The following is a 13,780-nucleotide window of genomic DNA, read 5'->3' on the forward strand; positions in this document are numbered from 1 at the left end:
TGTGATGCTTGAGGCACGTACACTGGCCGCTAGTGTGGTGCTTGAGGCACGTACATTGGTCGCTAGTGTGGTGCTTGAGGCACGTACACTAGCCGCTAGTGTGGTGCTTGAGGCACGTACACTGGCCGCTAGTGTGGTGCTTGAGGCACGTACACTGGTCGCTAGTGTGGTGCTTGAGGCACGTACACTGGTCGCTAGTGTGGTGCTTGAGGCACGTACACTGGTCGCTAGTGTGGTGCTTGAGGCACGTACACTGGCCGCTAGTGTGGTGCTTGAGGTACGTACACTGGCCGCTAGTGTGGTGCTTGAGGCACGTACACTGGCCGCTAGTGTGGTGCTTGAGGCACGTACACTGGTCGCTAGTGTGGTGCTTGAGGGACGTACACTAGCCGCTAGTGTGGTGCTTGAGGCACGTACACTGGTCGCTAGTGTGGTGCTTGAGGCACGTACACTGGTCGCTAGTGTGGTGCTTGAGGCACGTACACTGGTCGCTAGTGTGGTGCTTGAGGCACGTACACTGGTCGCTAGTGTGGTGCTTGAGGCACGTACACTGGTCGCTAGTGTGGTGCTTGAGGCACGTACACTGGCCGCTAGTGTGGTGCTTGAGGCACGTACACTGGTCGCTAGTGTGGTGCTTGAGGCACGTACACTGGTCGCTAGTGTGGTGCTTGAGGGACGTACACTAGCCGCTAGTGTGGTGCTTGAGGCACGTACACTGGTCGCTAGTGTGGTGCTTGAGGCACGTACACTGGTCGCTAGTGTGGTGCTTGAGGCACGTACACTGGTCGCTAGTGTGGTGCTTGAGGCACGTACACTGGTCGCTAGTGTGGTGCTTGAGGCACGTACACTAGCCGCTAGTGTGGTGCTTGAGGCACGTACACTGGTCGCTAGTGTGACGGCAGCAGCGACACAACCGGTTACAGCATCAATACAAAGTATCTACAGGAACAATGACAGCTGTAACACCACCACCAGATCGTCTGTGAATTTAATAATAACAATAGCAACAATAACATTAACAAAAGCAGCAACAGTAACGATAGCAATAGCAGGGGGTAGCACTTACAATAGCAGTATTTACAATAGCTGTACCAGCAGCAAGAATAACAAGAGACAATATGAAAATCAGCTGCAGCAGTAGTAATAAGAGCAGCAGAAGTAACTTCAGCAACAATGAAAGAAACAGTAATGTTTATAATAACAGCTGGAACAAAAAAAGCAGCAGCTGCGGTAGCACAAACAAGAGCAGCAGTAATACCAGCTGGAATCATTGACTGAAAATTATAACTAGTTTATCCATATTAAATAATACATTTCAAATAAAAGCAAGGTACCGAAACCCGAAACTAGTGGCAACACAACAGGCAGCATTCCAATTCAAAGCCACTCAACAATACATAAATTTACAAACACCAAACAAAAAAAGTCAAACACCATTTTCAGACACGAACACGCACCTGGCTACAACTTGCACACAGAAGGGGAAACAAAAACAGGAAAATTCACATAAAAACAAAGACATGAACACACATAGTGGACCTCTTATTAACACCGGAGACCGTTGCCACCCACCGAACTGAAGGAATCAATTCCATGAAGGCGACGAAGGGAAGCCTTCAACCCACAAACATACAGTCATACACAATCAAACTGAACAATATTAGGTCACCCTGTGTAAGGGGAAGACCAGACACGAGACTCAATGTATACAACATACTTACAAAAACAGCGAACACAACACATAATCGTTACAAGCAATCATTACAACATCTCCGAGCTTCGCCACACGACGCGCACACATACACACACATGTGTGCGTGCTGTGGTGTGGTGGAGGCTGACTCCATACACAGTTTCCAATGTAGATATGACAGAGCCCGATAGGCTCAGGAATCTGTACACCTGTTGATTGACGGTTGAGAGGCGGGACCAAAGAGCCAGAGCTCAACCCCCGCAAACACAACTAGGTGAGTACACAGGATGCCCCTATACACAACACGGGTCCACAAACACATTAGGCAACAAAGAAAAGCACAGAAAATACACAAAGAACACAATGATAAACCCCGCGCAAACTATAACTACACTCAACACAAGGAAAATAAGGACACAAGGAAAATAAGGACACAAGGAAAATAAGGACACAAGGAAAATAAGGACACAAGGAAAATAAGGACACAAGGAAAATAAGGACAAGGAAAATAAGGACACAAGGAAAATAAGGACACAAGGAAAATAAAGACACAAGGAAAATAAGGACACAAGGAAAATAAGGACACAAGGAAAATAAGGACACAAGGAAAATAAGGACACAAGGAAAATAAGGACACAAGGAAAATAAGGACACAAGGAAAATAAGGACACAAGGAAAATAAGGACACAAGGAAAATAAGGACACAAGGAAAATAAGGACACAAGGAAAATAAGGACACAAGCAAAATAAGGACACAAGCAAAATAAGGACACAAGCAAAATTAAAAACACGTATTACCCAAAGGAGACGCCCCTCCAGCACCCCCACGGAACCCGACTCTACGAGCACCACCCACCCACCCGCGGGAGACCCGGCAAACGCCGGGTCACACCGTAGGGCACCAGTCCTACCAGTATGTAGTCCTACCAGTAAATAGTCCTACCAGTATGTAGTCCTGCCAGTAAGTAGTCCTGCCAGTAAGTAGTCCTACCAGTATGTAGTCCTGCCAGTAAGTAGTCCTACCAGTATGTAGTCCTGCCAGTATGTAGTCCTACCAGTATGTAGTCCTGCCAGTATGTAGTCCTGCCAGTATGTAGTCCTGCCAGTAAGTAGTCCTGCCAGTAAGTAGTCCTGCCAGTAAGTAGTCCTGCCAGTATGTAGTCCTGCCAGTATGTAGTCCTACCAGTAAATAGTCCTACCAGTATGTAGTCCTGCCAGTAAGTAGTCCTACCAGTAAGTGGTCCTACCAGTAAGTGGTCCTACCAGTAAGTGGTCCTGCCAGTATGTAGTCCTGCCAGTAAGTAGTCCTACCAGTATGTAGTCCTACCAGTAAATAGTCCTACCAGTATGTAGTCCTGCCAGTAAGTAGTCCTACCAGTATGTAGTCCTGCCAGTAAGTAGTCCTACCAGTATGTAGTCCTGCCAGTATGTAGTCCTGCCAGTAAGTAGTCCTGCCAGTAAGTAGTCCTACCAGTATGTAGTCCTGCCAGTAAGTAGTCCTACCAGTATGTAGTCCTGCCAGTATGTAGTCCTACCAGTATGTAGTCCTGCCAGTATGTAGTCCTACCAGTATGTAGTCCTGCCAGTAAGTAGTCCTGCCAGTAAGTAGTCCTGCCAGTATGTAGTCCTGCCAGTAAGTAGTCCTGCCAGTATGTAGTCCTGCCAGTATGTAGTCCTGCCAGTATGTAGTCCTGCCAGTATGTAGTCCTGCCAGTAAGTAGTCCTGCCAGTAAGTAGTCCTGCCAGTAAGTAGTCCTGCCAGTATGTAGTCCTGCCAGTATGTAGTCCTGCCAGTAAGTAGTCCTGCCAGTAAGTAGTCCTGCCAGTATGTAGTCCTGCCAGTATGTAGTCCTGCCAGTATGTAGTCCTGCCAGTATGTAGTCCTGCCAGTATGTAGTCCTGCCAGTAAGTATATAGTCCTGCCAGTAAGTAGTCCTGCCAGTATGTAGTCCTGCCAGTATGTAGTCCTGCCAGTATGTAGTCCTGCCAGTATGTAGTCCTGCCAGTAAGTAGTCCTGCCAGTAAGTAGTCCTGCCAGTAAGTAGTCCTGCCAGTAAGTAGTCCTGCCAGTATGTAGTCCTGCCAGTAAGTAGTCCTGCCAGTATGTAGTCCTGCCAGTATGTAGTCCTGCCAGTATGTAGTCCTGCCAGTAAGTAGTCCTGCCAGTAAGTAGTCCTGCCAGTAAGTAGTCCTGCCAGTAAGTAGTCCTGCCAGTAAGTAGTCCTGCCAGTAAGTAGTCCTACCAGTAAGTAGTCCTACCAGTAAGTAGTCCTGCCAGTATGTAGTCCTGCCAGTAAGTAGTCCTGCCAGTAAATAGTCCTGCCAGTAAGTAGTCCTGCCAGTAAGTAGTCCTACCAGTATGTAGTCCTGCCAGTAAGTAGTCCTACCAGTATGTAGTCCTGCCAGTATGTAGTCCTACCAGTATGTAGTCCTGCCAGTATGTAGTCCTGCCAGTATGTAGTCCTGCCAGTAAGTAGTCCTGCCAGTAAGTAGTCCTGCCAGTAAGTAGTCCTGCCAGTATGTAGTCCTGCCAGTATGTAGTCCTACCAGTAAATAGTCCTACCAGTATGTAGTCCTGCCAGTAAGTAGTCCTACCAGTAAGTGGTCCTACCAGTAAGTGGTCCTACCAGTAAGTGGTCCTGCCAGTATGTAGTCCTGCCAGTAAGTAGTCCTACCAGTATGTAGTCCTACCAGTAAATAGTCCTACCAGTATGTAGTCCTGCCAGTAAGTAGTCCTACCAGTATGTAGTCCTGCCAGTAAGTAGTCCTACCAGTATGTAGTCCTGCCAGTATGTAGTCCTGCCAGTAAGTAGTCCTGCCAGTAAGTAGTCCTACCAGTATGTAGTCCTGCCAGTAAGTAGTCCTACCAGTATGTAGTCCTGCCAGTATGTAGTCCTACCAGTATGTAGTCCTGCCAGTATGTAGTCCTACCAGTATGTAGTCCTGCCAGTAAGTAGTCCTGCCAGTAAGTAGTCCTGCCAGTATGTAGTCCTGCCAGTAAGTAGTCCTGCCAGTATGTAGTCCTGCCAGTATGTAGTCCTGCCAGTATGTAGTCCTGCCAGTATGTAGTCCTGCCAGTAAGTAGTCCTGCCAGTAAGTAGTCCTGCCAGTAAGTAGTCCTGCCAGTATGTAGTCCTGCCAGTATGTAGTCCTGCCAGTAAGTAGTCCTGCCAGTAAGTAGTCCTGCCAGTATGTAGTCCTGCCAGTATGTAGTCCTGCCAGTATGTAGTCCTGCCAGTATGTAGTCCTGCCAGTATGTAGTCCTGCCAGTAAGTATATAGTCCTGCCAGTAAGTAGTCCTGCCAGTATGTAGTCCTGCCAGTATGTAGTCCTGCCAGTATGTAGTCCTGCCAGTATGTAGTCCTGCCAGTAAGTAGTCCTGCCAGTAAGTAGTCCTGCCAGTAAGTAGTCCTGCCAGTAAGTAGTCCTGCCAGTATGTAGTCCTGCCAGTAAGTAGTCCTGCCAGTATGTAGTCCTGCCAGTATGTAGTCCTGCCAGTATGTAGTCCTGCCAGTAAGTAGTCCTGCCAGTAAGTAGTCCTGCCAGTAAGTAGTCCTGCCAGTAAGTAGTCCTGCCAGTAAGTAGTCCTGCCAGTAAGTAGTCCTACCAGTAAGTAGTCCTACCAGTAAGTAGTCCTGCCAGTATGTAGTCCTGCCAGTAAGTAGTCCTGCCAGTAAGTAGTCCTGCCAGTAAGTAGTCCTGCCAGTAAGTAGTCCTACCAGTATGTAGTCCTACCAGTATGTAGTCCTACCAGTATGTAGTCCTACCAGTATGTAGTCCTACCAGTATGTAGTCCTACCAGTATGTAGTCCTACCAGTATGTAGTCCTACCAGTATGTAGTCCTACCAGTATGTAGTCCTACCAGTATGTAGTCCTACCAGTATGTAGTCCTACCAGTATGTAGTCCTGCCAGTAAGTAGTCCTGCCAGTAAGTAGTCCTGCCAGTAAGTAGTCCTGCCAGTAAGTAGTCCTGCCAGTAAGTAGTCCTGCCAGTAAGTAGTCCTGCCAGTAAGTAGTCCTGCCAGTAAGTGGTCCTACCAGTACGTGGTCCTACCAGTACGTGGTCCTACCAGTAAGTGGTCCTACCAGTAAGTGGTCCTACCAGTAAGTGGTCCTACCAGTAAGTGGTCCTACCAGTAAGTGGTCCTACCAGTAAGTGGTCCTACCAGTAAGTGGTCCTACCAGTAAGTGGTCCTACCAGTAAGTGGTCCTACCAGTAAGTAGTCCTACCAGTAAGTAGTCCTACCAGTAAGTAGTCCTACCAGTAAGTAGTCCTACCAGTAAGTAGTCCTACCAGTAAGTAGTCCTACCAGTAAGTAGTCCTACCAGTAAGTAGTCCTACCAGTAAGTAGTCCTACCAGTAAGTAGTCCTACCAGTAAGTAGTCCTACCAGTAAGTAGTCCTACCAGTAAGTAGTCCTACCAGTAAGTAGTCCTACCAGTAAGTAGTCCTACCAGTAAGTAGTCCTACCAGTAAGTAGTCCTACCAGTAAGTAGTCCTACCAGTAAGTAGTCCTACCAGTAAGTAGTCCTACCAGTAAGTAGTCCTACCAGTAAGTAGTCCTACCAGTAAGTAGTCCTACCAGTAAGTAGTCCTACCAGTAAGTAGTCCTACCAGTAAGGTAGTTGGGGGGGGGGGGTCCGAACACTTCCGGAACAAGTGCTTCGCTGACGACTTATATTCGAACCACAACGCTGTAAATGTTTTACCCACGTACTATAAATGCAAATATTCGCCAACAGAACCTAAACACCTAACTTAACCAATCTCTAAATATGGACAATATGCTAATATAAAATAATATTCATTTATATTTGAGAAAAATCCTATTTTGAATGGACAGCATGTTATAATTAACGAATGCGTCTTTGGGGTCGACCGCTGGATGGAATGGACTTGGTCTGAAGACGATTTGCAGAGGGGTACACTCGAGACGCAAATGAGTCACAAGGACGCCAGAAATTGTGTTTCCGCGTCAGAGCTGTCAATAAGTGTAACAGGTTAGACGGTGAAGTCATTAAAGCTAATTCGATTCAAAGTTTTAAATGTAAATATTACAAAAGCGTGAGAAATGTCACTGCATTAATCTAAGAACGTTCAGAAGGCGGGGCCAGGAGACCAGCTCGACCCTACCAAGCACATCTAGGCCAGAACAAGCACACCACAACATAACCGAAATGTGTGTAAATATCAGACTCTAGTATGAGTTTCTGTTGTTGCTTGGTAATTGATATTTAAAATTACTTTGTAACCGGTTTCGGGGAAGCGTAAGTGACGCGATAACTATCACCACCTGCATGTCTTCATCTCTCACAGATTGGAGGAGGAGTTTCATCACTCTGTTTTATTACACACACTGACGCCACTCTGTCCATCGACTAAGCTGGGTCTTTGGTGCCTGTCTGTCCATCGACTAAGCTGGGTCTTCGATGCCTGTCTGTCCATCGACTAAGCTGGGTCTTTGGTGTCTGTCTGTCCATCGACGAAGCTGGGTCTTTGGTGCCTGTCTGTCCATCGACGAAGCTGGGTCTTTGGTGTCTGTCTGTCCATCGACGAAGCTGGGTCTTTGGTGCCTGTCTGTCCATCGACGAAGCTGGGTCTTTGGTGCCTGTCTGTCCATCGACGAAGCTGGGTCTTTGGTGCCTGTCTGTCCATCGACGAAGCTGGGTCTTTGGTGCCTGTCTGTCCATCGACGAAGCTGGGTCTTTGGTGTCTGTCTGTCCATCGACTAAGCTGGGTCTTCGATGCCTGTCTGCCCATCGACTAAAGAGCGTGTTAGACTAAACAAATCCCAGAGCTACACAGTAATGCCACACCAGAACGAGACACAACGTTGTCTGAGGCGAGTACAATTACCAAAGCCTCGCGAGAAGCAACACAGAACACCAAAATACTAATGTAGTCAAGTCAGCGGTAATAACAAGGTTGTGTGCGTAGCAACCGGTTTGCGTCTGGTGTAATAAGTGAGGTAAAGTATTAATTAGTATACTTCTAGCAAACAGATGTGTAATATCAGAGATATATAGTTATGAAGCCAGTCTCTCTCAATTGGCCCACACAACGAGGATACACACTCATTGAGACGTGAACAATATCAAGGGGAAAAAAAACACCTGCCTGCTTAAGGGCAACAGGGAGATAGAACACTTAAAATATTCACCAAAGATATCACAAAGTAGCCCGATAGAACACCTGTAGTAGTAGCAGTAACCAAAGGTAACACGGAAAACTAATATGGGTAGAAATATATGGTATTGTTAAAACCTCTAAAACATGTACAAGCAAGACCTAAACATGTTTGGCCAATAACGACCACAAGTATGGCAACAACGACCACAAGTATGGCAACAACGACCACAAGTATGGCAACAACGACCACAAGTATGGCAACAACGACCACAAGTATGGCAACAACGACCACAAGTATGGCAACAACGACCACAAGTATGGCAACAACGACCACAAGTATGGCAACAACGACCACAAGTATGGCAACAACGACCACAAGTATGGCAACAACGACCACAAGTATGGCAACAACGACCACAAGTATGGCAACAACGACCACAAGTATGGCAACAACGACCTGTTGTTGGATCTGTTCCCTCTAGCTGCCTTCCTTTTCCTGCAAAGGTGCTTAGCATACAACACTAGGTTGCAAAGTATTTTCTAACGTTATCTTCAAATTGACGATTTCAGGGCTTGGTGTACTCGCGGCCCGGTCCTCGAGCAGGCCTCCTTTTTGTTACACAACCCCCAGGAAACATTCGATAACAAGACAAACATTCGATAAGACAGTTTAAAAGCCGTACTTGAAAATATATCTCATGAACACACACATGCCGACCTGAGGGCCCCTTGTGACAACACATGCCGACCTGAGGGCCCCTTGTGACAACACACGCCGACCTGAGGGCCCCTTGTGACAACACACGCCGACCTGAGGGCCCCTTGTGACAACACATGCCGACCTGAGGGCCCCTTGTGACAACACACGCCGACCTGAGGGCCCCTTGTGACAACACACGCCGACCTGAGGGCCCCTTGTGACAACACACGCCGACCTGAGGGCCCCTTGTGACAACACATGCCGACCTAAGGGCCCCTCGTGACAACACATGCCGACCTGAGGGCCCTCGTGACAACACATGCCGACCTGAGGGTCCCTCGTGACAACACATGCCGACCTGAGGGTCCCTCGTGACAACACATGCCGACCTGAGGGTCCCTCGTGACAACACATGCCGACCTGAGGGCCCCTCGTGACAACACATGCCGACCTGAGGGCCCCTCGTGACAACACATGCCGACCTGAGGGCCCCTTGTGACAACACATGCCGTCCTGAGGGCCCCTTGTGACAACACATGCCGACCTGAGGGCCCCTTGTGACAACACATGCCGACCTGAGGGCCCCTTGTGACAACACATGCCGACCTGAGGGCCCCTTGTGACAACACATGCCGACCTGAGGGCCCCTTGTGACGAACACATGCCGACCTGAGGGCCCCTTGTGAGAACGTTGAACACAAAAATAATACGGCCTTGTGTTGCAGACTTCAGTAACTGCAAGGTTCACTAATACCTCGTCTCCACAGCAACAAAGAAGGGAATGGTCCATCAGATCGAATCCCGGACATATCCCAAGGCATCTAGCGTCCTAATTACCGGTAATTAGTTGATCTACGAGGGTATTAAGATCATAATTGCATCTCCACTTAGCCATATGGATAAGAAACAACCATGAATACTAGGAGGTCCCTTTGAACAGGTCTTTGCACCTGGAGCATCGTAACTAACTTCTGGTACCCAATGAGCACATCGAGAGCCTCGTTGCTATTCTTCACCTGCTCCCTCGCACTACTGTTTTTAAGCTTCTGTCATAACTGGAAAATTAACGACTCATCTCTTATCTTTTCTTCAATATCTCGCGTCTACCTTTCACTCTCCCTCTGGTACACACGCACATTTAGACAATACTATTCCGAACATTTTATTTGACGTTCCGGTTCTATGGCAACGGCGGAGAACTCTCGGTAATGTGACCTAATGAATGAACTATGTCTGCCTGAAGCCCCTGTTCCTTCACAGGCTTCCAGTGTCCTTAGGATCTACAGACTCTATAGATCATAGGGGTTAAATTCCTGTCCCATCTTGCTTGTTTTGTGATAGTGACACCGCAGCCTCGTTCTTAGTCGACTCGTAATTATTTAACTCCGATGGTGAGCGAGCAAGCTTGAGCTCTGTATGGCCTAGTCAATGTTGATATTTACTGAATAGGTTTATACTACTGACCCAAGTTAAAGGTGCATGCGACTCTGGTATGAAACTATTGAAATTAAAAACAATAGGTGATGGTTACTTTATATACATATAAGGAACGCTAAAACGTACCGACACTGAGACACCTGGTGAACCTCCCACACTTGAGCAGCTCAACCAGCTTCCACCAGAACATAACTTTTACATAAATCACAAACTTCCACTCAGAACTCTGAGGCCATGACACAGTTAAGACCGATCACGAGTCTAATTACCAACCCATCATACAGCTAATAGAGAATTTACTCAGGAATCAATTCCAGATCACAACAAAGTCGCGCAATTTGTTGACACACTCAACAAATCTACAAGGGCCGTGATGAGGATTCGAACCTAAGTCGTGAGCATCCCAGACGCTGCCTTGTCTGGGATGCCGGCACACTAACACACTATCCTAACGTATCTACCGCTGTCTATCCAGTTGACCTACTTCACACTAATGTACTAACCCTATATATTCACACTTTTCCTAGCCCCTAAACAACCAGTAACAGCTACACAAACCTGATTATTTTTTTGTGCCATCAATTGCCCCCAAATTCTACCGGTCTTAACTAATTGGCGGTTCCATCTCTGTACGATCCTACACCAGCCACCCGCCACCTACCCGTCTTCTCAACTGAAAAGTCGCGTTGTTAACTCTATGCTGACGAACGTTACAAATGCAACCTATCACTAAAAGTATCGCCTTACAAATATCTACGATTGTTATGCTTCGGACTCGATAGGTATGGTGGGTTGCTTGGGTTAATAACGTTTCTGGTTGGATATTTCACAGAGTGATAAGTCAACGGGCTGGATTCACGACCAGGTCGGGGACCAGACCGCGGGGAGGTCGAGGACCGGACCGCAGGGAGGTCGAGGACCGGACCGCGGGAAGGTCGAGGACCGGACCGCGGGGACGTCGAGGACCGGACCGCGGGGACGTCGAGGACCGAAATCATCGCAAGTTAAGGCTTTGTGGCCCCGCCCTGGACCGTTATCAAGTGGCAACTGAGGATAAGGATCCAGGACGGCCCAGACCCTCGCCACATTCATTTCCAACGGACGATTCAACTTCATCTACGTTGTTGTTGTGACTTGTTCTCTCACCCTCGGAAGGGAAGTGGTGCGGAGAAGAGCGTCCGTCGGGCAGCCTCTCTCACACCCACCACATCACAACTGAACGGAATAACAAAAAACCGCTGGCTAGGTATTAATTACGCGCCTGACAGCTGTTCCCAGAAGACAGAGTTCCTAAGGATATGCGTGTTCCTCCTTCCTTCCAGTGACAACCAAAACTCTCCAATTATCATCGGCTTTATAATTATCGAGTGAGGCTATAATTGTCTATAATTCGGCTCCTCCATGATGTTGTAAGATATGCTGTGACTGGCAATTATCGTCGTCCGCCGCTACTAGATATAAAGGTCATTTCTACCATTAGGAATACACAGGAAATGCTTCTTAATGTAACACTATCTAAGGATGATTATCGCTGGTCTCGCCACGTAATTATCTTAGGGGCAGCAATCACCACGATAATTATCCTCTGTAACTCATCAAATAATCATACAACAGAAGCAGTGAGCCATCGTGTATAGTGTTTGATTATAGAGGATAGTGGCCGGGGAAATAACATAGACATTTTACATAATTATAGCGAGGCTACTGCAGCCCCTCGCTCGTAAGGTCCAACTCGGGATACCACTTACGTGTGCTTTAATAACGCTCATATTCCTTGTAAAGTGTCAAGTTGCGTACACACGTGTGCTCTCTAACGAGGCCTCGAAATTAGATTTCGGGATGAATGCGCGTCCAGTAATCGCTATTCCGGGGTTAAAACACGGCCAGAAGTCGCCATTTTGGGTTGAAAACACAGCCAGAAGTCGCCATTTTGGGTTGAAAACACGGCCAGAAGTCGCCATTTTGGGTTGAAAACACGGCCAGAAGTCGCCATTTTGGGTTGAAAACACGGCCAGAAGTCGCCATTTTGGGTTGAAAACACGGCCAGAAGTTACCATTTTGGGTTGAAAACACAGCCAGAAGTCGCCATTTTGGGTTGAAAACACGGCCAGAAGTTACCATTTTGGGGTTGAAAACACAGCCAGAAGTCGCCATTTTGGGTTGAAAACACGGCCAGAAGTCGCCATTTTGGGTTGAAAACACGGCCAGAAGCCGCCATTTGGGGTTGAAAACACGGCCAGAAGTCGCCATTTTGGGTTGAAAACACGGTCAGAAGTCGCCATTTTGGGTTGAAAACACAGCCAGAAGTCGCCATTTTGGGTTGAAAACACAGCCAGAAGTCGCCATTTTGGGTTGAAAACACGGCCAGAAGTTACCATTTTGGGGTTGAAAACACAGCCAGAAGTCGCCATTTTGGGTTGAAAACACGGCCAGAAGTCGCCATTTTGGGTTGAAAACACGGCCAGAAGCCGCCATTTGGGGTTGAAAACACGGCCAGAAGTCGCCATTTTGGGTTGAAAATACGGCCAGAAGTCGCCATTTGGGGTTGAAAACACGGTCAGAAGTCGCCATTTTGGGTTGAAAACACGGCCAGAATTCGCCATTTGGGGTTGAAAACACGGCCAGAAGTTGCCATTTTGGGTTGAAAACACGGCCAGAAGTTGCCATTTTGGGTTGAAAACACGGCCAGAAGTTACCATTTTTGGGTTGAAAACACGGCCAGAAGTTGCCATTTTGGGTTGAAAACACGGCCAGAAGTTGCCATTTTGGGTTGAAAACACGGCCAGAAGTTGCCATTTTGGGTTGAAAACCCGGCCAGGAGTTGCCATTTTGGGTTGAAAACACGGCCAGGAGTTGCCATTTTGGGTTGAAAACACGGCCAGAAGTTGCCATTTTGGGTTGAAAACACGGCCAGGAGTTGCCATTTTGGGTTGAAAACACGGCCAGGAGTTGCCATTTTGGGTTGAAAACACGGCCAGAAATCCCAATATCAGGACATAAACGCGTCCCCAAATAGTTCTAATGGAGGAAAACAGAGCCCCGCCAGGCCGGGCACACGTTCACCCACACCACACCACAAGGAGCCAGGCCGGGCACACGTTCACCCACACCACAAGGAGCCAGGCCGGGCACACGTTCACCCACACCACACCACAAGGAGCCAGGCCGGGCACACGTTCACCCACACCACAAGGAGCCAGGCCGGGCACACGTTCACCCACACCACACCACAAGGAGCCAGGCCGGGCACACGTTCACCCACACCACACCACAAGGAGCCAGGCAGCCACACGTTCACCCACAACACACCACAAGGAGCCAGGCCGGGCACACGTTCACCCACAACACAAGGAGCCAACCACAGCCCTGCCAGGCCGGGCACACGTTCACCCACACCACAAGGAGCCAACCACAGCCCACACACGCCAGGATGCCTGGCTACTCCTACCTGCTCCATGGTATACTTACGCCACAATCTACACCTCCATCCGGGGATAAATCCTGCCGCAATCCACCAATTAATCGTGACCATGTTCATTACGGCTACCAGGCGGTACGTTCCATCAATAAATTCAGTTCGCTATCTCTCAATTTGCATACTAATACCTTCCTTTGTGTGTGTACCTTTATTTATGCTTATCCATACACGCTCATCATTGTATGATGAATGTAGACTCTAAAAGTGGGGGATGAGAAGAGAATGAGAGTATGAGAAAGAGAATGAAAGTATGAGAAAGAGTTGGATTGGGAGGGGGGGACAAAAACACTTAAACGAAGCATTGTTGTTGTTGTTGTTGTTGTTTCAGATTTAGCTACTCAG

This window comes from Procambarus clarkii, chromosome 9 (assembly GCF_040958095.1).
Source record: "Procambarus clarkii isolate CNS0578487 chromosome 9, FALCON_Pclarkii_2.0, whole genome shotgun sequence".
In the NCBI taxonomy this organism is placed as follows: domain Eukaryota; kingdom Metazoa; phylum Arthropoda; class Malacostraca; order Decapoda; family Cambaridae; genus Procambarus; species Procambarus clarkii.